Source organism: Miscanthus floridulus, chromosome 2 (assembly GCF_019320115.1).
Source record: "Miscanthus floridulus cultivar M001 chromosome 2, ASM1932011v1, whole genome shotgun sequence".
NCBI classification, from domain to species: Eukaryota; Viridiplantae; Streptophyta; class Magnoliopsida; order Poales; family Poaceae; genus Miscanthus; species Miscanthus floridulus.
The window spans coordinates 167,064,488-167,090,898 of NC_089581.1; the positions used below are offsets into that span (position 1 = coordinate 167,064,488).

General features: G+C 54.0%; 1 pseudogene; it reads right to left on the reverse strand.

The window, feature by feature from the left end:
* Nucleotides 1-20,551: 20,551 nt before the first annotated feature.
* Nucleotides 20,552-21,718, reverse strand: LOC136540526 (ethylene-responsive transcription factor ERF071-like; annotated as a pseudogene).
* Nucleotides 21,719-26,411: the final 4,693 nt, after the last annotated feature.

Consider the following 26,411-nt stretch of genomic DNA (forward strand, 5'->3'; position numbering starts at 1 on the left):
GCCTGGTCGGTGCCGAGGCTTGTACTGCGGTGGGGGGGTCTCGGCAGGCACGAACCCCGAGATTGCCGAGGCCCTGGTGTACAGTGCCGAGGCCTTGGGCGGGCGGCGGGTCGTGGACACAGTCCTGGGACACAGTGGCCGGTAACTCCCGTCATACCCTGTCCCAGACGCTGATCGTGGACACAGTGCTGGGGCACAGTGGCCGGTAACCCCCGCCGTGCCTTGTCCCAGCCGTCATACCCTGTCCCAGGCGCTGATCGTGGACACAGTGCTGGGACACAGTTGCTGGTAACCCCCGCCGTGCCCTGTCCCAGCCGGTACGGTGCTGATGCGACTTCGGGTCGCGTCGGCCATTCTGTGACGTTGAGCCGCTGTCCGGCTGAGATTGTGGGAGTGGTTGAAAGTATTAATGAGACGTGACGCGCTGTCGGGAGGGTCGGTCGAGGCGGGGGGCGACGGACCGCGGACGAGTCGACCTCGTGCGACACGGAGATTGAGGCCTCGCACGAGACGGAGATCAAGCTCCTTGCCGAGGCCTCGCGCGAGAGCCTCGGGCGGGGCGGAGACGGCGTTCCTTTGCCGAGGCCTTCCCTGGGGAGCCTCGCGCGAAGCGGAGTTGGCGTCAGGATGCCGAGACCTCCTGCTCGAGGCTTGAGGCGAGGAGGGGGAGGACCCGGTGGACTTGGCCGTGGCGGGTGAGGGGCCCACGACTTACCTTATAGCTTTTTCTTTTTTTAATGGGGATTTAGCAACCCATTTTGATGTTTTGCTTGGGGTACCCCATTCTAAGATACCCGACAGTAGCCCCCGAGCCTCAGGGGGAGCGCGTGCACTCCCCCTAAGGGTTTGCCGAGGCTTGGTTCATACCTGCCCCGTAAGAATTGGGGTTACTTTTTTTGAGGTTCTGGTGGGTGCGCGCGAGCGCATCCACCGGGTGTAGCCCCCGAGCCCCTGGGGGAGTGGAGTTACTCTTCCAGGGGCTTTCTTCATTTCCGTGTCTGAACGAGTAGTTCTTATTGCATTTGCCGAGCCCCCAAGCGCAAGTTCGGGTTGCGGGGGTCTCGGCAAGGCTGCAGAAGAAAAGCCCTCTAGCCTCCGCGCGGGGCGAGAGGTTCGTCAGGGGGCCCCTGACTTTGGGTATGACCCTCATGCTTCCTTTTCGCTCGGAAGGAGGGGTGGAATGTGCCTCGCTACCCTCGATGGGCACGAGCGGTGGCACTTCTGGTGAGCTGTTATCGGGTAGTCCGAGTGGAGGTCCGAACCCCATTCGTTAGGGGACGGCTAGCGGTCTAGAGACACACTCCAAGAGTACCTGAAGATTTCTCTAGTGGGTGCCGAGGCCGTTCGTTGGGCCTCGGTGGCTCGGTGCCTCCCTACGGTGGGATCCCATTTGGATACTTTCCTGTCGGTCTTGGACACGACTTTGGGCGTCTCAAGCGTTTCGCTCGCTTGGGTCTCGGCCCCGTACAGGCTCGCCCGCAGTCGCCCCTAACTCTGTTATCCTGGGCGGCTGTCAAAACCCTTTGGGGTCCAGCCTTCGAACCCCTGGATCGTAATAGGCTCAGAGCCCGGTTCCTTCCTATGAAAGGAACAGGCCGCGGGAAATATCTTCCCTATCGGCTCGGCCGCGGGTGGCGCGTCTTTTGAGGCGGTTTCATGGGGAGGCAAAACGACGCCTGCTGCCGTAGTGGCCGAGCACGACGCAATGGACGGGACGTAACTATCCTCGCATTTAATGCGGGAGACGTGGGCGCGTGGGCCGCCGAAATCGGCTCGTGGTTAACCGCGCCGGACGGGGAAAACCTCCTCGATTTCATCGCTCGTTCGTCTCGCCTCCTCCCTGCATAAATACCCGAAGAGTCTTGCCCCACCTTGTCTTACATTGCCTGCCACCTCCATCGAGCCATCGCCAGAGCAGCGGGTGCCGGGAAGAAGAGGAGAGAAGAGCGAGCCTAGGGAGAAAGCGAGAAGAAAGCGAGAGCGTGGAGGGAGAGAGAAAAAACTCACCGCCGCGCCCGATTCCTCCGTCGCACTCATGGCCAGCAACATTGTCGTTGTCGAGGCGAACCCTTGGGATCCGTCGGACGTCACCGAGGAGATGCTCTAGTCGCTTGTCGACGGTGGACTCCTCCGCCCGATGACCGACCCTAGTAGGCCAGAGTGGATTGCTCCGTACGGCGAGCTGGAGCCGAGGCCCCGCGACGGCTACGTCGTGAGCTTCGTCTCCTTCCACGAGCGTGGCCTCGGTGTTCCGGCGGACCGATTCATGCGGGCGCTCCCGCACTACTATGGCGTGGAGCTCCACAATTTTAATCCCAACTCCATCGCTCAGGCGACTATCTTCGTTGTCGTCTGCGAGGGGTATTTGGGGATCGCTCCCCATTGGGATTTGTGGCTCCACCTGTTCTGGGCGGGGCATACTACCAAGTCGACGGGCACGTCGGGCAAGAGGAAGGCATCAAGGGCCGAAGGCTGCACTCTCCAAGTGCGTCAGGACCGCCTGCACCTCTACATCCTGGCCTAACTCACGTCCTCCAACCGCCGATGGTACACGAGTTGGTTCTACCTCTGCAACGACGACGGAGGGCTTCCCCCTTATACTGGGTAGATTGTGGGCAGTTGCCCGGAGAAATGGAAGTGGGGTGTCCTGAAGGTCGACCAGCCCAAGCTGGAGCCGCTCCTGGAGGGGCTGGCGAGGCTGCGGGGCCATGGCCTCACCGTTGCTGTGGTCGTGGCCGCCTTCCACCGCCGGAGGGTGCTGCCGCTGATGGCTCGGTGGCGGCGGCTGTTCGAGATGAGGCCGGGTGAGCCTGTCGAAGGCACCCGGATGTCTTCCTCCGCCCTCTCCGACTAGGAAATTCATCGTCGGGTGGGGGAGATGGTAGACGCGAAGTTGAGGGGCGGCAACCTCACCCCCTTCGCGATGCGACCGTCGCGGGGGTTCCTTTCGCTGGTAAGTCGAGTGCCGCTGTAACCTCTGAACCTCCTCAATCTCCCTTTATCCCATGTTTCCTTGTGGGCATTTGTCGTTTCTTCAGGGGATGAGGGACGTGCACTCCTCCCCGCCGTCCGTTCCCGAGGACGCGGGGCAGCGAGCGATCAACCGCGCTCATGCCGACGCGCAGAAGAAGCGGAAGGATGCTAAGGCGGCGAAGCGCACGAAGCACATCCTTGCGCGCGAGGCGCTAGATAAGCGCCGCCGTCAGCAACAGAAGGATGGTCTCCTATTGGAGGAATCCCCATCGATGTCGTTATCGACGGAGGCCTCGGACAGGAATGACAAGGGCGAGATAGGGCGAGGCCCCCTAGACCACCTTCCTGACATCGTGGAGGTGGCGCTCGGGGCGTCGGCGAGCAGCCCGGCACCCCCAGGAAGGGGAGGAGAAGCGGACCCGGGGCCGGCGGTGCCCCCCTTCGGGGCCAAGGCCGACACACCCGAGGCGCGGGCGTTAGGCAAACGCGCCGTCCGCCTGGTAAGCTCGGCGGTTGCGGCGGAGCCGGTTGCGGTGGAGGCGACGCCACCAGCCCTACAGAGGACCAAAGGGGCGTCGGGGTCCGCTGAGGACCGACCGTCGCCGATGGATACGGATGCGACGCCACCACCGCTGCCTCCGCCGTCGCGGATGAGGTTTGTTGTGGTGAAGCTGGGGCTGCCCCGTTCAAGGTAAGTGTACTTTTGGCTGGGTTATGGTGTCTTCCGTTCGCTTTTTTGGTCTTGCGCTGACCCTGTAGGTTAATTTTCTTTAGTCGGAAACGGCCTACGGACGACCTCCCCTTGGCGCCCCTTAAGGCGAGCCCCGGCTCCTCTGCCCACTGGGTGGCGGAGGCGCAAGCCGCCATCCAACGCGGCGCGGCGTCGGCGAGGGTCGACCCAAAGGAACCGGTCGCCCAAGGAGGGGTTGCCGAGGCAGCCCCTGCACGGTCGGATGGGGCCATCATGCCCTTTGTTGCCGAGGCTCCCGGGGCCTCTGGGGCTGAGGCGAAGAAGGCCCCTACGCCCATGACCGCCGAGACCGCAGTGTCCGCGGTCGACGTTTCTGCGTCTGCCGAGGCCACAATGACGGAGGCCGGAGCCCCTGAGACCGCCGAGGCCGTGATTGCAGAGGCTGGAGCCCCCAAGGTCACCGTGGCCGTCGTGATGGCGGCGAGGCCGTCTGTGCAGGAGGCGGAGATGCAGGCGGCGGAGGCCTCGGCCGTGCCCTTGGCACAGGGCCCGCCGTTGTTACGGGAGAGTGCCCGGGAGGCGGAGGTCTATCCGATCTCCTCCGATGACACTTCCCAGGTGCGGGAGGTGGTTGGCGCCGAGGAGACCAATGCCGTGGAGCAGCCGGCGCCGCTCCTAGATGAGGGAAGCTTGGCCCTCGTGCGGGTGCGACCCGAGCCCCGCGGGTGGGATCACCCGTGGGTACTATGGCGGAGCCGGGATGACCCTGAGGGGGAGCCTCTGTTCGCCCTCGAGGACATGGCCGAGGGCGAGCGCTGGAGTACCTTCGAGCAGTACCGCGAGCTGGCGGAGCGGTCGCTACGGACGGCGCTATCTGTGGTGGCCGACGAACTGCCCGGAGTCGCCCAGGTTCGTGTTTTCCTTTCTCGCGCGACGTTATTCTTTCCTTGGTTTTGTCGCAATCGATGACCTCTGCTCTGCCTCCTCAGGAGCTCGAGACCCGGTCCCTCAGGAAGTCGGTCTTCCTCCGGCGGGAGAGGGGAATCTAGGACCAGCTTCAGAGGCAGAGGGGCCTTCTTGCTGATGCTAACGAGCTTCTGTCGGCATGAAGCGTGGAGGTGGAGGACCTCCGCCTTCGCTGTGCTGATGTGAAGGTCGAGGCGGCCACAGCCCAGACGCAGCTCGCTCCCTTGGCGGCGTGGATCAAGGAGCTGGAGGAGGAGCTTACCCGCGCCATCAGCGATCAGGATGCCTTCAGATCCTGGGCTGAAGAAGCGATGGCCTCGGGCAAGGCCCTCGCCGGGCAGCTAGGGGCAGAGGAGAGTGCGCACCGGCTGACCAAAGGTGCTCTGAACGAGGCCCTTGCTGCGGTTGAGGCCTCGCAAATCGAGGCCATGGTTTTGAGGGGGACGGTCGAGGGTGAGTTTGAGTCCCCTTGTTTTGTTTTCTTCCTCTTATGTTCGCTCCCTAACTTCCTTGTATGACGCAGAGCTGGGGAGTGAAGCTTCCAGGGCGGCCGAGGCCTCTCGGGTCGAGGCCCAGCGGTTGAAGGAGAAAGCTGAGGCCTGTCAGGCCGAGACCCGATGCTGGGAGCTGAAGGCCAAGGGTGAGCTCCGTGGGCTTCCATCCCTAACTTAGGTTGTTTCTTCTCTGGCTCGACCTTATTCCATTTTCCGTGGTGCAGAGTCTGAGGCGGAGATCATTCGAGCCGCCGAGGCTTCCAGCGTGGTGCAAACGGTGCTGGAGACCGAGATCGGGGAGCATGAGGCGCTAAAGCGTGCTGCCCTTTCCGCCTGCGAGGCCCTAGAGACGCAGCACGGGTGTCAAGCGGGCGATGGCCGTCATCTCCTCTCACTACCTTGGCATCGACCTCCCGGCCATCAGTGATGGCTACGTTCTGCCTGATGATGACAAGGAGGCCCATGTGGCGGTCGTGAAGCTGCTGGAGGCGGCGAAAGGCCCTAGCACGGCGCTGGCGACGCTCTTTGAAGACGAGGTGGTTCCTCCCCTGTCATCTGCTGGTGCTGGAGGCCCTGAGCCTTAATCTGGGCCCTGGGGGCTATGTAAAGATAGAATAGGGGTTATTTTTGTATCATAACGTTTGTGGCTGTCGAGGCCTTTATTTCTGATGTATTTGTGTTTCTTAGTTGTTTTTCTCATGTTTCCAAGCCTTTGCCCTCTGTTGCTTCTGATTAGATTTCGTTTGCAAAACACCCCTGTGGGGCCTAAGCCATCCCTTGAGCGAGAGGTAGTGAGGGAGTGCCGTAGCCCGGGGGCATAGGCTGTCTCGTGACTCTACCGGCCTCTTGCTTAGGAAACGAACCTTGGTCCGGCGAGTCTTTACAAATGATTCATCAGAACCTGCTAGAGACTTGGCGTAGGAATTTTTTTCGAAAAGCAACTAAAAAATGGTGCATGGGACCTAGGGGGAGTCCCCCATCTAGCCCCCGAGGGAGGCTTGGTTCTGCTGAGGCAGAGCCGAGTCTCCCTTGTTGTGTTCATTGTACTGCCGAGACCTACGGTGGGCTCGGGGGGTTTCTTGAAAAGTAAAGATCAATTAAAGAGCGTTTTTTAATTGTATTTCGAGAAACGACATATACAATGCTTGGAAATTTATGGATAAAAGCGACGTAGCTGTTCTATGTTCCAAGCGTTGGTGAAGATTTCGCCCTTTTCGTTGGCCAGCTTGTAGGTCCCGGGCTTCAGGACTTGGGCGATGATGTACGGTCCTTCCCATGGCGGGGTCAGCTTGTGGCGACCCTTGTTGCTCTATGCTAGCCTCAACACCAGGTCGCCTACCTTTAGGTCTCGGCCTCGGACGCGTCGGGCCTGATAGCGCCACAGGCTCTGCTGATACTTGGCCAAGTGTAGTAGCGCGACGTCTCGGGCTTCCTCCAGCTGATCGAGGGCGTCCTCTCGGGTTGTGCGGTTGCTTTATTCGTTATAGGCTTGCAGCCTCGAGGAACCATATTCCTGGTCGGTGGGGAGGATGGCTTTGGCCCCATAGACTAGGAAGAAAGGCGTGAACCTCGTGGCTTGGCTTGGAGTGTTTCTCAGGCTCCAGATGACCGACGGGAGTTCGGCGAGCCAATTCTTGCCAAACTTTTTCAACCGGTTGTGAATTCTTGGCTTGAGGCCTTGTAGGATCATGCCGTTGGCACGCTCTACTTGGCCGTTGGTCCTTGGGTGTCCTATGGCCGACCAGGCCACACGGATGTGGTGGTCGTCGCAAAATGTCAGGAACTTTTTGCCGATGAACTGTGTCCTGTTGTCGGTGATGATGGTGTTGGGGACCCCAAACCGGTGGATAATGTCAGTGAAGAACAGCACTGCCTGCTCAGATTTGATTCGATTGATCGGACGGGCCTCGATCCATTTGGAGAACTTGTCGATTGATACCAGTAGATGGGTGTAGCCCCCGGGGGCCTTTTGCAGAGGCTCGACCATGTCGAGCCCCCACACGGCGAACGACCATGTGATGGGGATGGTTTGCAAGGCTAGGGCCGGGAGATGTGTCTGCCGAGCATAGTACTGGCATCCTTCGTAGGAGCGTACTAGCTGGGTGGCATCGGCGACCGCCGTCGCCCAGTAGAACCCTTGGCGGAAAGCGTTCCCTACGAGCGTCCGAGGCGCCGCATGGTGCCCGTAGGCGCCTGCATGTAAGTCCCAAAGCAGAGCTTGGCCCGCCTCGGAACTGATGCATCGTTGAAGGACACCTAAGGGACTTCGCCTATATAATTCGCCATTATAGAGGGCGTAGGTCTTGGCTCGGCGCGTGAGCCGTCGTGCTTTAGTTCGGTCGTTGGGAAGCTCCCCCCGATCAAGCCAATCGAGGAACGGGACTCGCCAATCCGCGTCCTGATCAGTCTGTGGAGGCTCGGCGTTGACTTCCATGACCTTGGGCTCGGCCGAGGGGGTCTCGGCAGCGGAGGGGGCATCAGGCTTTGCCATGGGTTCCCCAGGTGGGCCTTCCTCTACTATCGAGGTGTAGCCGATGGAAGGTTTGTGAAGGTCTCTGGCGAAGACGTTTGGGGGGACCGGGGCCTGTGCCGAGGCCATCTTTGCTAGCTCGTCGGCAGCCTCGTTATACTTTTGCGCGACGTGATTTAGTTCGAGACCGTCGAACTTGTCTTCTAGGCGTCGTACCATTTTGCAGTAAGCCTCCATTTTAGGGTCGAGGCAGTTTGACTCCTTCATCACCTGATCTATGACGAGCCATGAGTCTCCTCGGACGTCGAGGCGCCATGCCCCAAGCTTGATGGCGACTTGTAAGCCATTAACGAGGGCCTCGTATTCGGCCATGTTATTGGAGGCGGCGAAGTGGAGCCGCACCATGTAGCGCATGTGTACTCCGAGGGGCGAAATGAAGAGCAGACCCACGCCTACCCTGGTCTTCATCAGGGATCCATCGAAGTACAGGGTCCAGCACTCCGTCTGAATTTGAGCAGGTGGCAGTTGGGTATCTGTCCATTCAGCCACGAAATCAGCCAAGACCTGAGACTTGATCGCCTTTCGAGGCGCAAAGGTCAAGGTTTCCCCCATGAGCTCAACAGCCCACTTGGCTATCCTGCCTATGGCCTCCCGGTTATGAACTATCTTGCCTAGGGGGAAGGATGATACCACAGTCACTGGGTGCGACTCGAAGTAGTGGCGCAGTTTGCGCCGGGCCAGGACCACGGCGTAGACTAGCTTCTAGATGTGGGGGTAGCGTGCTTTGGTCTCGGAGAGCACCTCGCTGATGAAATAGACAGGTCGCTGGGTAGGCAGAGTATGTCCTTCTTCCTGCCTCTCTACTACTACGACGGCGCTGACCACTTGGGTTGTTGTGGCGATGTAGAGTAAGAGGACCTCATCCATGGCTGGGGGTATCAGAACAGGAGGATTGGTGAGCAACCTCTTGAGCCTGTCGAGGGCTTCCTCGGCCTCGGGGGTCCAAGAAAAACACTCGGATTTTCTCAAGAGTCGGTACAGAGGCAAACCTTTTTCGCCGAGGCGCGAGATGAAGTGGCTCAGGGCCGCAAGGCATCCCATGACCCTCTGCACTCCCTTGAGGTCTCTGATTGGTCCCATGCTGGTTATAGCCGAGACCTTCTCTGGGTTGGCCTCAATGCCGTGTTCCGAGACTATGAATCCCAAGAGCATGCCTCGGGGGACCCCGAACACACACTTCTTGGGATTGAGCTTGATGCCCTTCTCTCTAAGGCATTTGAAGGTTACCCTCAAGTCATTCACGAGATTCTTAGCCTTTCTAGTTTTGACCACGATGTCATCTATGTAGGCCTCGATGGTCTGCCTGATGTTGTCGCCAAAAACCTGGGTCATGCATCGCTGGTACGTGGCACCCACGTTTCTGAGGCCGAAGGGCATCGTCACATAGTAGTACATGCCAAACGGTGTGATGAAAGAAGTCACGAGCCGGTCGGACTCTTTCATCTTGATCTGATGGTAACTAGAGTATGCGTCAAGGAAAGACAGGGTCTCGCACCCTACGGTGGAATCAACGATTTGATTAATTCGAGGTAATGGGAAGGGGACCTTTGGACTGGCTTTGTTCAGAACAGTGTAGTCTACACACATCCTCCATTTCCCATTTTTCTTCTTGACTAAAACGGGGTTAGCCAACCACTCTGGGTGGGACACTTTCTTGATGAACCCGGCCGCTAAGAGTTTCTGCACCTCCTCTCCGATGGCCCTGCGCTTTTCTTCGTCAAAGCGGATCTAGCTCGGATGTCCAGGGCGTGCTCGGCGACCTCCCTTGGTATGCCCGGCATGTCCGAGGGACTCCATGCGAATATGTTGGCGTTCGCACGGAGAAAGTCGATGAGCATGGCTTCCTATTTGATGTCGAGGGTGGCGCTGATCCTCAGTGCTCGGTCGTCGGGGCAGGCGGGGTCGACCGGGATGAGTTTGATGGTTTCAACGGGCTTGAACGCCCCCGCGCGACGCTTGGAGTCAGGCACCTCGCCATTGAGTTGGTCGAGGTGGGCGATGAGGGTCTCGGCCTCCGCAAGAGCCTCGGCATACTCGATGCACTCGATGTCGCAGTCGTATGCATGCTCGTACGTGGACTCGATCGTGATGACACCATTAGGGCCTAGCATTTTGAGCTTGAGGTAGGTATAGTTGGGCACTGCCATGAACTTGGCGTAGCACGGCCGTCCCAGAATGGCGTGGTAGGCTCCCCTGAACCTGACTACCTCGAAGGTGAGGACTTCCTTACGGTAGTTGGAAGGGGTGCCAAAGCAGACAGGAAGGTCGATACGCCTGAGGGGTCACGTGCGCTTCCCGGGCACGATGCCGTGGAAGGGTGCGACGTCGCCTCGGAGTCTCGACCGGTCGATCTCCAAGAGCTCTAGGGTGTTGGCGTAAAGGATGTTGAGGCCGCTGCCTCCGTCCATCAACACCTTGGAGAGTCGAGTGTTGCCGATGATCGGGTCGACGACCAGTGGATACTGCCCGAGATTCGGAATACGGTCGGGGTGGTCATCTCGATCGAAGGTGATCACCTCTCGAGACCAGTCGAGGTACTGGAGGGTGGCCACCTTGACCGAGAAGACCTCTCGGTGTTCCCTCTTGCGCTACCACACCATAAGGCATGCCGAGGGCCCACTGAAGATCATGAAAGCGTTGCGTACCTCGAGGAACCTGTCGTCCTTGTCTTCGTCCCGACCGCCAGCGCCCTTCTGCTTGGTGTCGTCGTCGGGGAGCCCGAGCCTAGCATAGTAGCGCCGCAGCATGGTGCAATCCTCGAGAGCGTGCCTGACCGGGCTCTGGTGGTAAGGGCAGGGTTTCTTGAGCATGTCGTTGAAGGGTCTCGGGCCTTTGGAGCCCCGGGGATTCTTGTGCTCTACAGCCATGACCAGATCAGCCTCTAGGACCTCCTGCTTCCCCAGGCGCCCCTTTTTCTTTTTCTTAGGGAGGTGGGAGGCTGAGGCCTCGGGGGCCTCTTCCCTCCGCTTACCCTTGGTGTCGGCGTCGGGGAAGATGGCTCCGACAGCCTCTTCACCTGAGGCGAAGCTGGTGGCGATGTCGAGGAGCGCGGCAGCCGAGCATGGGACATTGCGACCTAGCTCTCGAACCAAGTCCCGACAAGTGGTGCCGGAGAGGAAAGCCTGGACGATCTCCGAGTCACCGACGCTGGGTAGCTCGGTGCACTGTTTGGAGAAGCGCTGGATGAAGTCTCGGAGAGACTCGTCCGGCTTCTGGCGACAGCTCTTAAGATCCTAGGAATTCCCAGGGCGCACGTATGTGCCCTAGAAGTTCCCGACGAAGATCCTAACCAAGTCGCGCCAGTCGTGGATTTGCGAGGGGGGAGATGCTCGAGCCAGGCTCATGCCGAGTCCGACAAGAGCAAAGGGAGATTGCGGATGATGAGTAGGTCATCGTCCGCGCCACCTAGCTGGCAGGCCAGGTGGTAATCGGCGAGCCAGAGTTCTGGGTTGGTCTCGCCGCTGTACTTCGCGAGATTGGCCGGCTGTCAGAACCGGGCAGGGAAAGGAGCAGCGCGGATGGCCCTGCTGAAGACCCGAGGGCCTGGCGGCTCAGGGGAAGGACTGCGGTCCTCACCACTGTCGTAGCGACCGCCTCGATGTGGGTGGTAGCCCCGAGCGGGCCCCTCGTTGTCGTGGCGTCGTCGCCTACTGACCACCTCATGGTCTCCCTGCACCTCGCGTCGATTGCCGAGGCAGTCCAGAAGCACGGGGACCCTATGGGCTATTGGCGCTTGGTCGGGCTCGGGACGAGCCGGGGCTTCCCTGTCCTGCCGAGGCGGTGCTGTGAGAAGGTTTGAGGCGCCCCCGTGCCGTCGGGAGGCGGAACTCTCAGCCTGCTGAACCACAGCGGTCTCTAGGAGATCGCAGAGCTCACCACGGACCCGCCGCCCCTCCGCGGTAGAAGGCTCGGGCATTGCGCGGACCAGCATTGCCGCAGCCGCGATGTTCTGGCTGGCACGATTGAAGACTGGAGGTTGCTCGCTCCCTTCGTCGTCATGGATGCGGTGATGCACATCGCGGGCTCTTCGTCGGGCTCCCCCGCCTTCGCCGCGGCCTTGCTGTTCCTGTTCGAGAGAGTCCCGAAGCTGCTACAGAAGGAGTTGGTCTTGTTCGACCTTGGCCTGGAGCTCACGGAGCTACTCTAGGTCTGGGCGCTGAGGTCATGCAAGAGCGACGTTCTCTTTTCGTGTGGCCAGCAGGACATTGCGCGGGGGTGTGACGGCGCCCGCCCCTGGACAAAGTGGGGAGCGGCTACCTACCCCCTCATCCTCTTCGCCTGCCCTCGGCATCCCGAGCCCGACATGGAAACACTCGCGAGTGGGGTCGTAAGTGCCTTCATCGTCGGAGTCAGAGCAACCGAAGCAGTAGTCGCTTGTGGCCAAGAACTATCGCAAAGCCCCAGGGTCGCGGAACCCGGAGAAATCCACTCCGAGCCATGCCTCGTCCTCATCCGGGGAGTCGGCATGGGTGCTTAGGTCAAGACCGAAGCGCTGGCAGCGCTCTGAGGGATCCTCGTGAGTGGTAGTGTATGCGTAGGCGTAAGAAGCGGCGACATTTCTCAACCCAAAGGGGTATGAGGATGGTGCCGTTGCCAAATTCTGCTCTGCCGGGGTCGGTTCGTCAGGGAGTGGTGGAGCGGAGCTTGACAACTGGGCACCATTGCAAGCCACCGGCGATTTCCCTTTGTCCAAGCTTAGGCTAGACAGGTCCCCGGCCAGGGACCCCGTACCAACAGCTGGTCGTAGGATATCGGCGGGGAGTGGCATGCCGCCCCGGGTTCGCGTAGCGTCGGGGTGGCCCTGCTCGCGTCGTGCCTAGCGAGCGTGGCGAGAGCGGCCGCCCGGGCGCCGCCTGCGCTTGGGCTGCCGGTGCGTAACTTCATCGTCGGACGGTGGGGCTCGAGGAGTGAGGAGTACCATGTCATACTCATGCCCTAGGGACATGAACTCTAGGCTCCCGAACCAAACTACGGTGCCGAGACGCAATGGCCGTACCAGGTCTGCCATCCAGAACCTGCTGGGATGACGAAACTGACACGCAGACGCCCCTACCTGGCGTGCCAACTATCGGTGTTTCAGACCAGGGGGTCCTCGACTGACTAGTGAATTTGTTCTTTGTGCTCCCGATTTCGGATGGTGATGCAAAGAGACACAAGGTTTATACTGGTTCGGGCAAGCGGCGCCCTACGTCCAGTCTGAGGGATAGAACTTGTATTCCTTGCACCGAAGTGCTCATAGTAGGGGGTTACAAGCTAAGGGAGAGAGGGAACTAGTCCTAGGTCTTGGCAGGGCGTGAGTGGGCCGTCTGAGACGTTGCTCTCAAGCGGCTAGAATGTGTGCGTGTGTGTCTGTGTTATCCGGTCTTTCTTCTTTCTCTCCCTCTAAGAGGCCCAAGTCCCCTCCTTTTATAGTTGAAGGAAGGACGAGGGCAGTACATGTATCACTATGCGACGTCGTGCCAATAGGAGTGGCACGTTCGAACCCTGTGGCCCGTTCTGGTGGTGGCGTGGTCGTAGGAGCGATCCGTCCTTAGAATACTGGAGCGGCGTGGTTGTCCCATCAGGTCCTGTGCGTCGTGGGACCCCTGGGAATGTCTCGGAGCGGACGTGGCGGTGAACGTGCAAGCCTCGGTGGACAGATTGTGCGCGAGGCTGAGGCCTAGTCGGTGCCGAGGCTTGTACTGCGGTGGGGGGGGGTCTCGGCAGGCACGAACCCCGAGATTGTCGAGGCCCTGGTGTACAGTGCCGAGGCCTTGGGCGGGTGGCGGGTCGTGGACACAGTCCTGGGACACAGTGGCCGGTAACCCCCGTCATACCCTATCCCAGGCGCTAATCGTGGACACGGTGCTGGGACACAGTGGCCGGTAACCCCCGTCATACCCTGTCCCAGGCGCTGATCGTGGACACAGTGCTGGGACACAGTGGCCGGTAACCCCCGCCGTGCCTTGTCCCAGCCGTCATACCCTGTCCCAGGCGCCGATCGTGGACACAGTGCTGGGACACAGTTGCCGGTAACCCCCGTCGTGCCCTGTCCCAGCCGGTACAGCGCTGATGCGACTTCGGGTCGCGTCGGCCATTCTGTGATGTTGAGCCGCTGTCCGGCTGAGATTGCGGGAGTGGTTAAAAGTATTAATGAGACGTGACGCGCTGTCGGGAGGGTCGGTCGAGGCGGGGGGCGATGGACCGCGGACGAGCCGGCATCGTGCGACACGGAGATTGAGGCCTCGCGCGAGATGGAGATCAGGCTCCTTGCCGAGGCCTCGCGCGAGAGGCCTCACACGATACGGAGAATGAGGCCTCGCACGAGACGGAGATCAGGCTCCTTGCCGAGGCCTCGCGCGAGAGGCCTCGCGCGATACGGAGAACGTGCTTCCTGCCGAGGCCTTCCGTGGAGAGCCTCGGGCGGGGCGAAGACGGCGTTCCTTTGCCGAGGCCTTCTCTGGGGAGCCTCGCGCGACACGGAGTTGGCATCAGGATGCCGTGAGCTCCTGCTCGAGGCTCGAGGCGAGGAGGGGGAGGACCCGGTGGGCTTGGCCGTGGCGGGTGAGGGGCCCACGACTTACCTTCTAGCTTTTTCTTTTTTTAATGGGGATTTAGCAACCCATTTTGATGTTTTGCTTGGGGTACCCCATTCTAAGATACCCGACACCCTCCATCCTAAATTATAAGACGTTTGACTTTTTTAAACTCAAGTTTGACCACTCGTCTTATTCAAAAAATGTGTGTAAATATAGTCAAATTTAAATCATTCCTAAAGAACTTTTATTAATAAACCAAGCCATGACAAAAGAAGTGATATTTTGTACAAAATTTTGAATAAGACGAGTAGTCAAACTTGATGTCAAAATAGTCAAACGTCTTATAATTTGGGATGGATTAAGTACAACATATATATTTTAGCAAAAAAAAAACAGGTGAATTTTTCGTATCTATAACGTCAAGGGCCACGTGTCATAACCGACGTGCATGGAGTCCACGCCTGTGCCTCCCTGGCATGCTGCTTCCCTGCTGCCCCGCATGGCTCCACAGTCCTCTCAGTCAACGGTGGACGTGGCAGCTGTTGCTCCAGATTAAGCGCGTGTAGGGCAACCCGCCCGTGCTCGTCGGATGGAATGCCTCGGCCACAGACGCACGCTGCGCGTGGCCATATATGATGTCTAGGGCTCGCGCTGGCCATGGCAGTGGCGGCGGCGACAGCGCCCGTGCCCGGGCCGGCCATGGCAATGGCGGTGGCGGCGGTGGATCTGGCTATAGGTAGGCCTCTCCTCCTCTACAATCTGTGATTTGTCTTTTTATAGAAAAAATTGTTTCTTGTGATCTGTGGATCTGTGATCTTGTGATTTGTGATTATCTGGAGGTAGAAGAAATCTGGAGGCTGGAGGTAAAAGAAGGTTGGAAGCTGTTGGATCTTAATCTTATGGTGCAAAAAAATTTATGTGTTGAAACTACATAAAACACATGGTTGTATAGTAGACAGACTCTCCTCCTAACAGTTTTGCTCCGGTGATCCTCTCCAGAAAATTTGCACGAACATTAAAGCAGCCAAGTAATTAATTTTAATTAATTTCCCCATGGGTTTAGTTAGGGCCCAACCCCAGCCATGTCTAGCCCAAGCCTAGCCGCCATCAACCCGCACCTAGTACAGATGATTCCTTTTACTCGGAGTCCGATCGATTTCTTCCATGTGGAATAGCCATGCATCCTCAGGGGTGTTTGGTTTCTCCTCCTAAACTTTAGTCATTGTTTAAAGGTCCTTATGTGGTCTTGGTAATTGAGTAACAACCTAGGTGGACTAATTGTGTTTATATGAAATACACAGGTGATTAGTCCACATGTATATGTGTGTGAGCAACATATGCCATGAAGGTAAAAATGGCTTGGAGATGTTGCAAAGCTCACATATATGATGATAAAGGAGCTCATTGCAAATGAGACATGGCATTGAGTCATGTGATCAAGGTGGAGAAGATCAAGATATGACTTAGCTTGATGGACCGATTGCAAGCGTGAAGGGCAAGTTAGAGGCTTTGGAGCGATGGACCGCGTGGCGGTGAAGCTTAAGCAAGACTTGGCGCCGATGGATGAAGGCAGCGGTAAAAAGCAAGTGAAGTCAAGATCGATGAACCAATATGATCACGTGATGATATGAAGTGGATCATATCATTGTTGATCGTGTTGGTGCATGTGTTGCATCGACATCGGAGAAGATGGAATGGAATACACAAGGCAAAGGTATAACCTAGGGCATTTCATTTCACCGGTCATAGGTGTGTAGAAAAGTTGATGACCAGGTTTAGGATAGATGGCCGTACTATCAAGAGGGGCAAACTTGTTTGCATATCAATCATCTAGTGCCACTCAAGTGATCTAACTTTGCATCGTCATTAGGATTGAGTGGCGTGGCAAGTTGAGTGGCTAATCCCTTTGGAAAATGATTGTGAAAATGCCAACACACATATACATGGTGGTGTTGACACATTTACAGAGAAGATGAAGTTGGAGTTGATATGGATCAACTCGGCGATGGAACAGAGGCGAGAAAGGTTCAAAACTCCACCAGTGGAGTGTCCACCCGTAGAGTACAGACAGTCCGACGGTGCCACCGACGCCCTATATATAAAATACAGGATTTCACAGTGTGCATCGGACGCTGGTCACGCAGTGACCAGACGCTAGGGTCCTATGTTCGGTCAGAGGTAGCAGTGAAGGTGCAGGCATCGATCTTTGACTAGACGCTAGGTCACTTCATGACCGGACGTTGGGTGGCTGCATCTGGTCCCGCTGACGTGGCTGCACAGTGAAGAGGAGAAATGACCGGACGCTGATGCTATTTTATTTTGGTGATCAAGACACTTAAAGAGTGTGATCACATTTAGGTTCGATAGTCGTACTACTAAGAGAGATGAAACTCGTATCAGAATGCGGTTATCAAAGTGCCACTAGATGCTCTAACTCATTGCATATGCATTTAGGATCTAGTGTAGTGCTAACATCCTTGAAAATGTTTGTGAAAATATGCTAACACATGTGCATAAGGTGATACACTTGATGGTTGGCACATTTGAGCAAGGGTTAGGAACTTCACCAACAGAGTGTCCGCCCGTAGAGTGCGGGCAGTCTGACGGTGCCACCGGCGCCCTAGATAGAAAAGATGGAGGTCACTATAAGTAACTGGACGCTGGTCTCGGTTGGACTGGCGCATCCAGTCAGTGGCAGCAGAGGGCACGCAGCGTCGGTCTCTGATCGGACGCTGGGTCACTCAGTGACCAGACGCTGACAGGGTGCGTTCGGTCCTGCTGACGTGGCAGTGGATAGAGGAGTCACCGAGTGACCGAACGCTGGGTGTGTCCGGTCGAGCATGACCGGACGCGTCCGGTTGTGAAAAGTCGTCTCTAGATGCTTACTAGAAACGACCGGACGCTGGGGTTCAACGTCCGGTCACTTTGAGCTGCTGCGTCCGGTCGTCACTTGACCGTTGAGATCGAATGATCAACATTTGAAGAGAGGGGACATGTGGCACGTATCACATGACCGGACGCTGAGGTCCAGCGTTCGGTCGATATGACCGAAGCATCCGGTCACCCCGTGTTGTGTCCAGTGAAGAGGTACAATAGCTCTATTTTGTAGGAGGGCTTTTATTGAAACTCCATGGCCAGCTCAAGCTCACTCTCTTGACCATTTGTATTGATATAGCAACCTTGTGAGCTTAGCCAAAGCCCTCCCACTTATCTCCATTATTAATTCATCATCTTTGTGAGATTAGGAGAGAATCTAAATGCATTGCTTGAGTGTTTGCATCTAGAGACACTTGGTGTTCGTGTTTTGCTATAGGATTTGCTTGTTACTCTTGGTGGTTGCTGCCACCTAGACGGCTTGGAGTAGCGAGGATCATTGAGCGGAGGGTGGTGATTGTCTCTAGCTCTGATCGTGGTGATTATGAGGGGGTTTTTGACCTTTCCCCGGCGGAGAGTCAAAAGGTACTCTAGCAGATTGCTCGTGACTTGTGTGATCCTCATCTTGTGTTGGTTATGTGGCACCCTATTGAGGGTTTGACGTGTGATGCCAATTAGCTCGTGAACCTCCAAGTGAGTGAATCGCTACAACGAGGAGTAGCTTGCCGGCAAGCAAGTGAAACTTGGTAAAAAATCATTGTATTCATCATTTGATTCCGAGGTAATTGGTCTTCATTATTATTCATTCTTGTGATTGATTGGCTCCTTCTTCGACACGGCGGTATAAATAAATTGCTCACTCTCTTTACATTACCACAAACTATTTATCAAGCTCTTTAGTGTAGCTAGTTGTGAGAGCTTGTTAGTTTGGTTAGTGTGGCTCTTTAGTTAGCTTTTGAGAGCATACTAACTTAGTGTAGTGTCATAGCTATTGTGTGGATAGAAACTATATATTCTAGAATTATGGTAGGTGGCTTGTATTTTTAGTAGGCTAGCGCAACACTTGCTTCGCCTCATAATTGTCTAACCGGTTTATTAAGTGTTGTTGTAGAAATTTTTAATAGGCTATTCACCCCCTCTAGCAATTAGAACCTTTCAGACCGGCGTGTCCAGTCAACTCGAAAAACATCTAGTAAAGGGGTAACGACTATTTTAACCCGTGGGGCTATAAATAGAAGGGAGTCTCGGCCATGGCTGGGGTGGAGTATCTTGGGGGACTTTGTGTCCATGCTTGAGAGTGCTTGGGAGCCATCTATCTCACATATGCTTGATAGTAATCATCCGATTGTGTGAGAGAACGATTCTAGTACGATTGCATCATGAGGTTGCATCGAGTGACACTAGGTGATCGAGTTTGCTAGACGGTGGTGCTTGTTACTCTTAGAGGTTGCCACCTCCGAGACGGCTTGGTGGTGGTCTCCGTCGAATCCCGCAAGAAGCTTGTGTGGTGCTCTGGAGAAAGGCTTTGTGAGGGGCATTGTGCTCGCCCCACGGAAGCCACGAAGAGCAACTCTAGTAAAGCATGTCATTGAGCTACCCTCATTTTCAGGGTAGGTCCTTGCGGTGCCCGACATGCGGGTTTGGCGGGTGATGCCAATTAGCCGTCGAACCACCAAGTGAGCGGTCAACACAACAAAGACTAGCGTGTTGACAAGCACGTGAACCTCGGGAGAAAAATCACCGTGTTAACTTTATTCTTCCCGTTGGTTTGCATTCTCGTTACACAAGCTTGTAATTAATTTCATATACATTGTGCTTGTGTAGTTGCTCTTGTAATTAGTTTGCTTGTATAGCTCACTAGTTATCTTTTTCCTTGTGTAGCATAGAAGTAGCTCCCTTGCGTGACTAATTTGGTTTGTGTAACTTTATTAATCATTTTGCTTAGTTTGTATAGCTAAGTATTTACGCTCTTTAATTTGGCATTGGTTGCCTTGCTATTGAGCATTGTTAGTGAGCTTAGTTGGCTTTGTGCTTTTGCTTACTAGCATGTGTAGGAGCTCCCTGTTGGTTAAAGTACTAGTAGGATAAGTTTATGTGACCTTGCTTCTAGAATTGATTAGATGAGCTCTAGCTAGCCGATACCTTTGTTGCTTAATTAGGATCTTTGCAAGGTGCTAGAGAATAAAGATAGAGGGGTGTAGTTTTAGTTAGACCGATAGTATTAATTCCATACTTGTTTCGGTTCGCCGTCGCGATTAATTTTAGAAAAGACTATTCACCAACCCTCTAGTCCGCCATCTCGACCCTACAACTGTCCCATCATATGTTTGAATTCATGCATGGAGTATTAAATATAAACTAATTACGAAAATAATTGCACAACTTGCGACTAATTTACGAGACGAATCTTTTAAGCCTAATTAGTCCATGATTTGACAATGTAGTGTTACAGTAAACATGTGCTAATGATAGATTAATTAGGCTTAATAATTTCGTCTTGTGGAGTGCTGACAGATTCTGTAATTTGTTTTTTTTATTAGTATCCGAACATCCCATGCGATATCCTCACGTAACATCTAGGAATGGGCCGATGGCGGCGGCAGCCGTAGCGCATGGAGGCTGGACCTAGGTTGGACATGGGAAAGGCCAGGTCCAAACTCAACCCATAGTGAAATTAATTATAATTAATTACCTGGCTGCTTTAATATTCGTGCAAATCTTTAGAGAGGACCACCGGAGCAAAACTCGTTAACAGTTAGTGTAACTTGGGAGGCTACATGTCAAACTACGCATTATAAATTGAACAAACGGTGTATATATCAACAATATTGACATATAATATTAGTTTACCGTTTTCTCCCATAGTAAACGGCTAGCATTTTAGCTACAATATCAAGCTAACCATAGGCCGTAGCTCAGTGGAGACAATCAGACAGGCAGAGTGCGGACGGCTGAAAAGCATTTGCAATCTCCATCCGTGTGAGTTCACAGTGGCAGATCAACTTTGTTTGTGGTTGCACGACTTGTACGTAATCTCATAACAGCTTGCGTTACAAAAATAGATTGTTTTTGTTTATGTAATGACAGGAACAATGCCTTTTAACTGAGAAGAAATATAATTGATGATTCAGTTTATAAGAGAAATCAATCTGAAAATCTTACCAATATGGAATCCGCGGTCCTGTTCAGAACACGGGAGTTCCATTTCTGTTCCTGCGGTTGGTTTTTCTGTGAAATTAAACTAATTTCTATGAAATTCCTGCATAATTTGTATAAAATCCTGGTTCCAAACATGCGTGGCACATCGTACGCATTGCGCATCTGCCGACGAACGCCACTCGACGAGGAGGTCGTCCTCCCGGCCTTCAGGCACATGCACATCACCGGCCAAGCCCTGCGCCCTGTTCGCAGCGGCGTCGGACGCGGGCTTCTGAGTGCAGACTGACAGTGCAAGCGCATGGGGATGGGCAGCAAGTGATTAACAATCGAGAAGTAGATTCAGATGTTAACAACTCTGAGATTGGTCGATTAAACGCATGGCAGCTGAAGATATCATACAGACGTGGAAACCTCGTACGCAAACGCTTGCTTATTACGGCGATGAGAGCATTTCTACAGTGCAGGTGTCTGGTGTGCAGCACGAGGGACAGTGAACTACATTATTTTTTTTACAGGGGCAAGGAAGAAGGAAAGCCGGCCGGCCTAGAAATAGCACACGCTGTCGTCGAAGCTCCAGAGCCCCACGCTGTCGTTGCACAGCGCGGCGTCGCCGCCCAACAGGCCGTCCGTCGCGGCAGGCTCGTACACGCCGCCGCCGTTGAAGAAGCTGAACTGGTCGCCGAACATGAAAGCGCCGAACAGCATGTCGGCGGGATCACAGGACGGCACCGCCTGCGCCACCTCCTCCTTGCCCTCGGCTTCTTCTTCCCGGGGCTCTGTCTCTATCCGGGCGCGCTTCTTGGCGCCGCCGAGCTCGACCGCCGCGCCGTCGTCGGTCGCGGACATGCCCTGCCACGAGAAGTCCGGCAAGGCGCCGCAGCTGCTGCTGCCTTCGGTCTCGTTCTCGACGTACGGCGCGCGCGCGCCGAGAACGCTGTCGTCCTCGTCCACGAGGTCGACGCGCGGGACCGCCTTGGCGGCAGCGGAGCGGCGCTTGGACGGGAAGTTGAGCTTGGCGGTGGCGCCGCGGAGTTCGCGCGCGGCGTGGTCGTAGGCGCGCGCCGCGGCCTCGGCGGTGGCGAAGGTGCCGAGCCAGACGGAGACGCCCCTGACGGGGTTGCGCACCTCGGCCGCCCACTTGCCCCACGGCCGGCGCCGGACGCCGTGGTACTGGCTGCTGCTGGGCCGCCTCCTGCGCAGGGTCGCGGTCGCGGTCGCGGGGGCGGGGGCGGCGAACCCGAACGCCTTGCGCTTTTGCCGCTCCTTCGTAATCGCGTCTTCCTCGACGTCCTCGTCGAAGTCCCGGAACGCGGCCTCGAAGTCATCGTCAGCCGCGGCGCCGCGCCGGTGCGCTGGGTATGAGCTCGGCGAGGATCGCGCCGCCGCACATCTTGCTAATGCTAGCTCGGTCGTCGGAAGGTCAGCTGCCTAGCGTGCTTTTCTTGGAAATAGCCTGACACTGAAGTGAACTGTGAGTCTGTGAAACGGGGTGTAGTGTCCTGTTGGTTGTGAATTTGTGATCGTCGGCAGCGCCGAGGTGGCGACTATATAGGAGGCGCTTAGAGGGGGCGAGAGGGCAACAAGGAAGGCCACCAAGCAAAACGGGAGAAGGATAGAAAAGTCCGCGATTGCGACTGCGACGGCAAGACCCTGCAAGTCAGCAGCAGGTTCACTTGACTTTACGACTAGTCTAGGTACAAGCCACAAGGGCCGGCGCGTGACCAGACGACGCCACGACGGCAAGGCTCGCCCAAGAGTCAAGAAGCGGGTGATGCAGAAGCCAGGGGCTTTGCACTCCCACCAGACGACAGGCGAGTAAGGGCACCCGATTCATTCCCGATTTCCGATCAGATCAAGCACGGCACGGCACGGCACGGCAATGGCCTCTTCCCGCATTCGCGCGTCTCCCTACAGGCTACAGCACACGCCGGCATGAAGTCCACTTGGGCTTGCCGGCGCCCCTATTGACACGGTAGCAGCTCATCGATCGACTCATAGATCGCCCCTACTGACACGGCTACAGCACACGTTCTGCCTTTGCTGGTTGTGCAGTGCAGTTGGGGTGATCTATCTGGAACGTCAGGTTAAGCCAATGGATGAGCGGGATCTGGAAGAGAACTGAAATTTTGCACAAATTTATCAAATCATCGTATGGATGCAGTGTGCATGACAGTGGTAATTTCATTTTTCTTCTGCTGATGATAGCTTGAAAGCGGTATCATGAAGTGCTGAAACCTGGTACGGGTTGCCAGTTTCGGGTTAAGGCCGTAATGTATCTCATCTAACCCCAAGTGGATTGCTAAATTACTTTCGTGGCGCTTTAAGTTAGTTCGTCCGATTGGATGGACCATGCTACTTATATGCTGTTACTCGCTACGAACATACTTATCATCAACTGGATGCGATGCCATCAATCGGAGCTCGTCCTCGTGCCTTTGCCGATAGCAAGCAGCAATCCTGAGTCCTGACGCTTTCCACCAAGTCGTCGTGCTACCTACTATACAGGGCTACACCTACCTAAGCTCGTTTCTCTGAACGACTCTCGAGTCTCGACTGCTGCATACAGATTAGTAGATTACAGAGTCGTAGCTCTACACCTATACCATGCCAGTACCTAGTTGTTTGAATGGACCATCCAATCCAATCCAATCACAATCAGTAATCACCTGTTTTCAAAAAATCTGTAACCATCTAGTAGTATGTTAACACTGCTGTCAACAACCAGCTTCTCCGTTAAGACTAAAGAGGCGCAGTACGTACCGAGCAACACAAAACCACGGATCACTCCCAGTCCTAGGTATCAAGGGACAGCGGTACCTCTCTCTTGCACTGGACAAACGTGTAGCCGGGACTAGGAATTTGGGGAGATCATCAGCCTACGATGATGACCCTTTTGGTCCTGGAAGAATATGATCGTTCGTTACTGATCGATACAATTCTAGATGTCAAACGAAAGAAAATATGTACTTCTCGCCCTTGAGTTTCTTCACGGCTATATCCAAATCTTGTCTTTTTTTTTTTTATATATCTAATAAAACTTACAGCAAAGATGCCGTCCTTTACATGGAAAATATACAAGTTCAAAGCTCATTAAGGATAATGATCGTTGATGAGATCGCCTGTGATAGAATCTCCACCCAGGTTAAATATTTAACTTGGCATGGGTGCTCACATTTTTCTTCCTAAATTTACTCTTGTCTTCAGCAGCGTCATTCTTATAGTGTGATAGACAACGTGCGTGTCTATATTGAGAACGTGTTTGGCCGCGCTCCGCGGAGCCGCACCAAATGCGCTCGGCAGGTGGAGCGCTTCTGTGCGTCATCCGGAGTAGCTCGAGCCATGATTTGCAGCTCCGCCTCCGGCTCCAGCGACGGAGCAGCGCAGGCGAAGCCCGGCCGAACATGCCTTGAGATGTATGCGTTGGCTCGGTGGAGAAAGGCCTGTCGCGCTCCGAGAATCCCTCAAGGGGTTCAGGGCTCAAGGGCAAGCTAGGCCCCATCAGTGTCGTCGAGCCGTCGAGGCTGCAGCTTTACAGTTTGACATGGGCGACTGCTACGGGGGACCGTTACGTCTAAGAGGTGTGAATTAGTCAACTTAAGATCTATTTTTAGTTATGACCTCTAATTTTCATCGAGTCAAAACATATGCTAGAAAGTAAGGGCACCCGACTCATTCCCATAACCGATCAGATCAAGCACGGCAATGGCTTCTTCCCGAATTCACGCGTCTCCCTACAGTACACATAACAGCTCATTGTTCTTCTCCAATACGTAACGAAATGCATGCCAAATTGCACGTTTGTTATAAAAAAAGAAAAAAAAATAATCGTTCTGCCTTTGGCGGATGTCCATTGCAGTTGGGGTGATCTGATATGCAAGAACGGAAATTTTGCACAAGTTCATCGAATGGAAGTAGCGTGCTGCGTGCATAGTCTTACGGAGCTCAGTAGGAAGACATCAGTAATTTCTTTTTTTTTCTGCTAATGATAGCTTCAAATCAAAGCGGTATCCTGATCGAAATGCTGAAACCTGGTACGCTTTGCTAGTTTCGGTGTCAAGGCGGTAATGTATTGTCTAACCCTGACCAAGTGGATGCTAAATTACTTTCGTGGCGCTTTAAGTTGGTTTATGCGATTGGATGGACCATGCTACTTACTTATATGTTGCTACTTGGTACCAACATACAGTATTTATCATCAACTGGATGAGATGTGATACCATCTTTTGCCTTCGCCGATAGCAAGTATCAATCCTTCGCACAATTGCACCAAGTGGTCGTGCTACCTACTGGGCTCTGGGTGTTTGTTGTACCTCTAAACTTTAGTTATTGTCCCATCGAATGCTGAATATATGCATGGAGTATTAAATATAGACTATTTACGAAATTAAATATATAAATTGAGACTGTTTTGCGAGACGAATTTTTTAAGCATAATTAGTCCATGATTTGACAATGTGGTGCTACAGTAAATATGTGCTAGTGACGGATTAATTAGGCTTAATAAATTCGTCTCGCGGATTACTGACAGATTCTGTAACTTTTTTTTATTAGTATTCGAACATCTCATACGACACCCTCAAGTAATACCTCCTAAACTTCAGTCACAGCATCCAAACGCCCCCTTACTATACTAGCTCGGGTGTCTAGACTCTAGACTGCTGCGTACGGTACATGTTAGTATGTTACGGAGTCGTGTCTATTTGAATGGACCATCCAATTAGTACTCACGCCTTGTTTAGTTCCACCCCAAATTCTCAAAAAGTGCTACAATACCTATCACATCGAATGTTTGCGGCCCGTGCATGGAGCATTAAATGTAGACGAAAAAAACTAATTGCACAGTTTGGTGGGAAATTACGAGACGAACATTTTGAGCCTAATTAGTCCATGATTGAACATTAATTACCAAATAAAAACAAAAGTGCTATAGTAACACCAAATTCCAACTTCCTGAAACTAAACACGCGCTCACCTACTTAGTATGTTAGTAGTAATAACAAGCTTCTTCTCTCCGCCAAGAGCCGCAGTACGTACTACATACCGAGCAACACAAAACCACGGATTACTCCCAGCCCTAGGTATCAAGGGAGAGCGGTATCTCACGCTGGACAAACGTGTAGCCGGCCGGGACCAGGAATTTGGGGTGGGGCTTGTTCGTTTGTCTGAATTCTGAAGAAATCTAGATGGTTTGGAAGAATGCTGGAGAAATTTGTGAGAGAAAAACACTGTTCCGAATGAAAAAAATAAGCGGATCAAGCCGAATTTAAGGGCACGCGAACGAGGCCATATATCAGCCTGGGATGATGATCCTTTTGGTCCTTTTGGTGTATTATTAATAAACCCTTAGATGTTAAGCGACAAGCATTTCTTCTTCTCCCTTGAATTTCTTCACGGCAATATCCAGATATTGCCCTTTTACTTTTTTTTCTTCTAATAAAACTTACAGCAAAGATTTAGTCCCTTTAGAGAAAACAATATTCAAATCAAAAGGCCAGTCTCCCCTTAGATATGGGAAATACAAGTTCACACCTCATCAAAGATGATGATCATGGGTAAAATGAGTGTAACTTAGTTGGTTATACCGTTTGTGGTAGAAACTATCCATCTGAGTTAAATGTTTAACTTCATATGGGCGTTCACTTTTTCTTAAATTTGTTCTAGTATTATGAATAAAAAATTATTCAAGTATTTTCCTCACAATTGTTTTTCTACTATCTCCATTTCAAATTATAAAATATTTTTATTTTTCGGATAGATTGCTTTTATTATATATCTAGACATATATATATATATATGTGTGTGTGTGTATAAAATAAAAACTACGTATCTAAAAAAGTCAAAACGTCTTGTAGATAGGAGTGGAGGAAGCAGTATTTAGCATCATTATTATCATAGAGGTGATATGCCTATATCGAGAAGTATGTGTTGACTCCATTAATTTAAAAATCCTGCTTCATTAGGCATCATGCATGACAAAAACTGGAGCATGGATAAGTATTTTTTCCGTATATCAAAATAGTTCTATAAATGTACACGTACACATAGCCAACCAGGCGCGCCCTGGATCCCTGGTGATAGAGGTGAAGATGGCAACATCTTGATTTGTTTGTTTATTAAGAGATCGTGGAGTTGCTGTGCGTGTACTAGACTGTAGACTATATGGAATGGAACCCGGATGTCGACACCTTTATTCAGCTGGGCTGGCC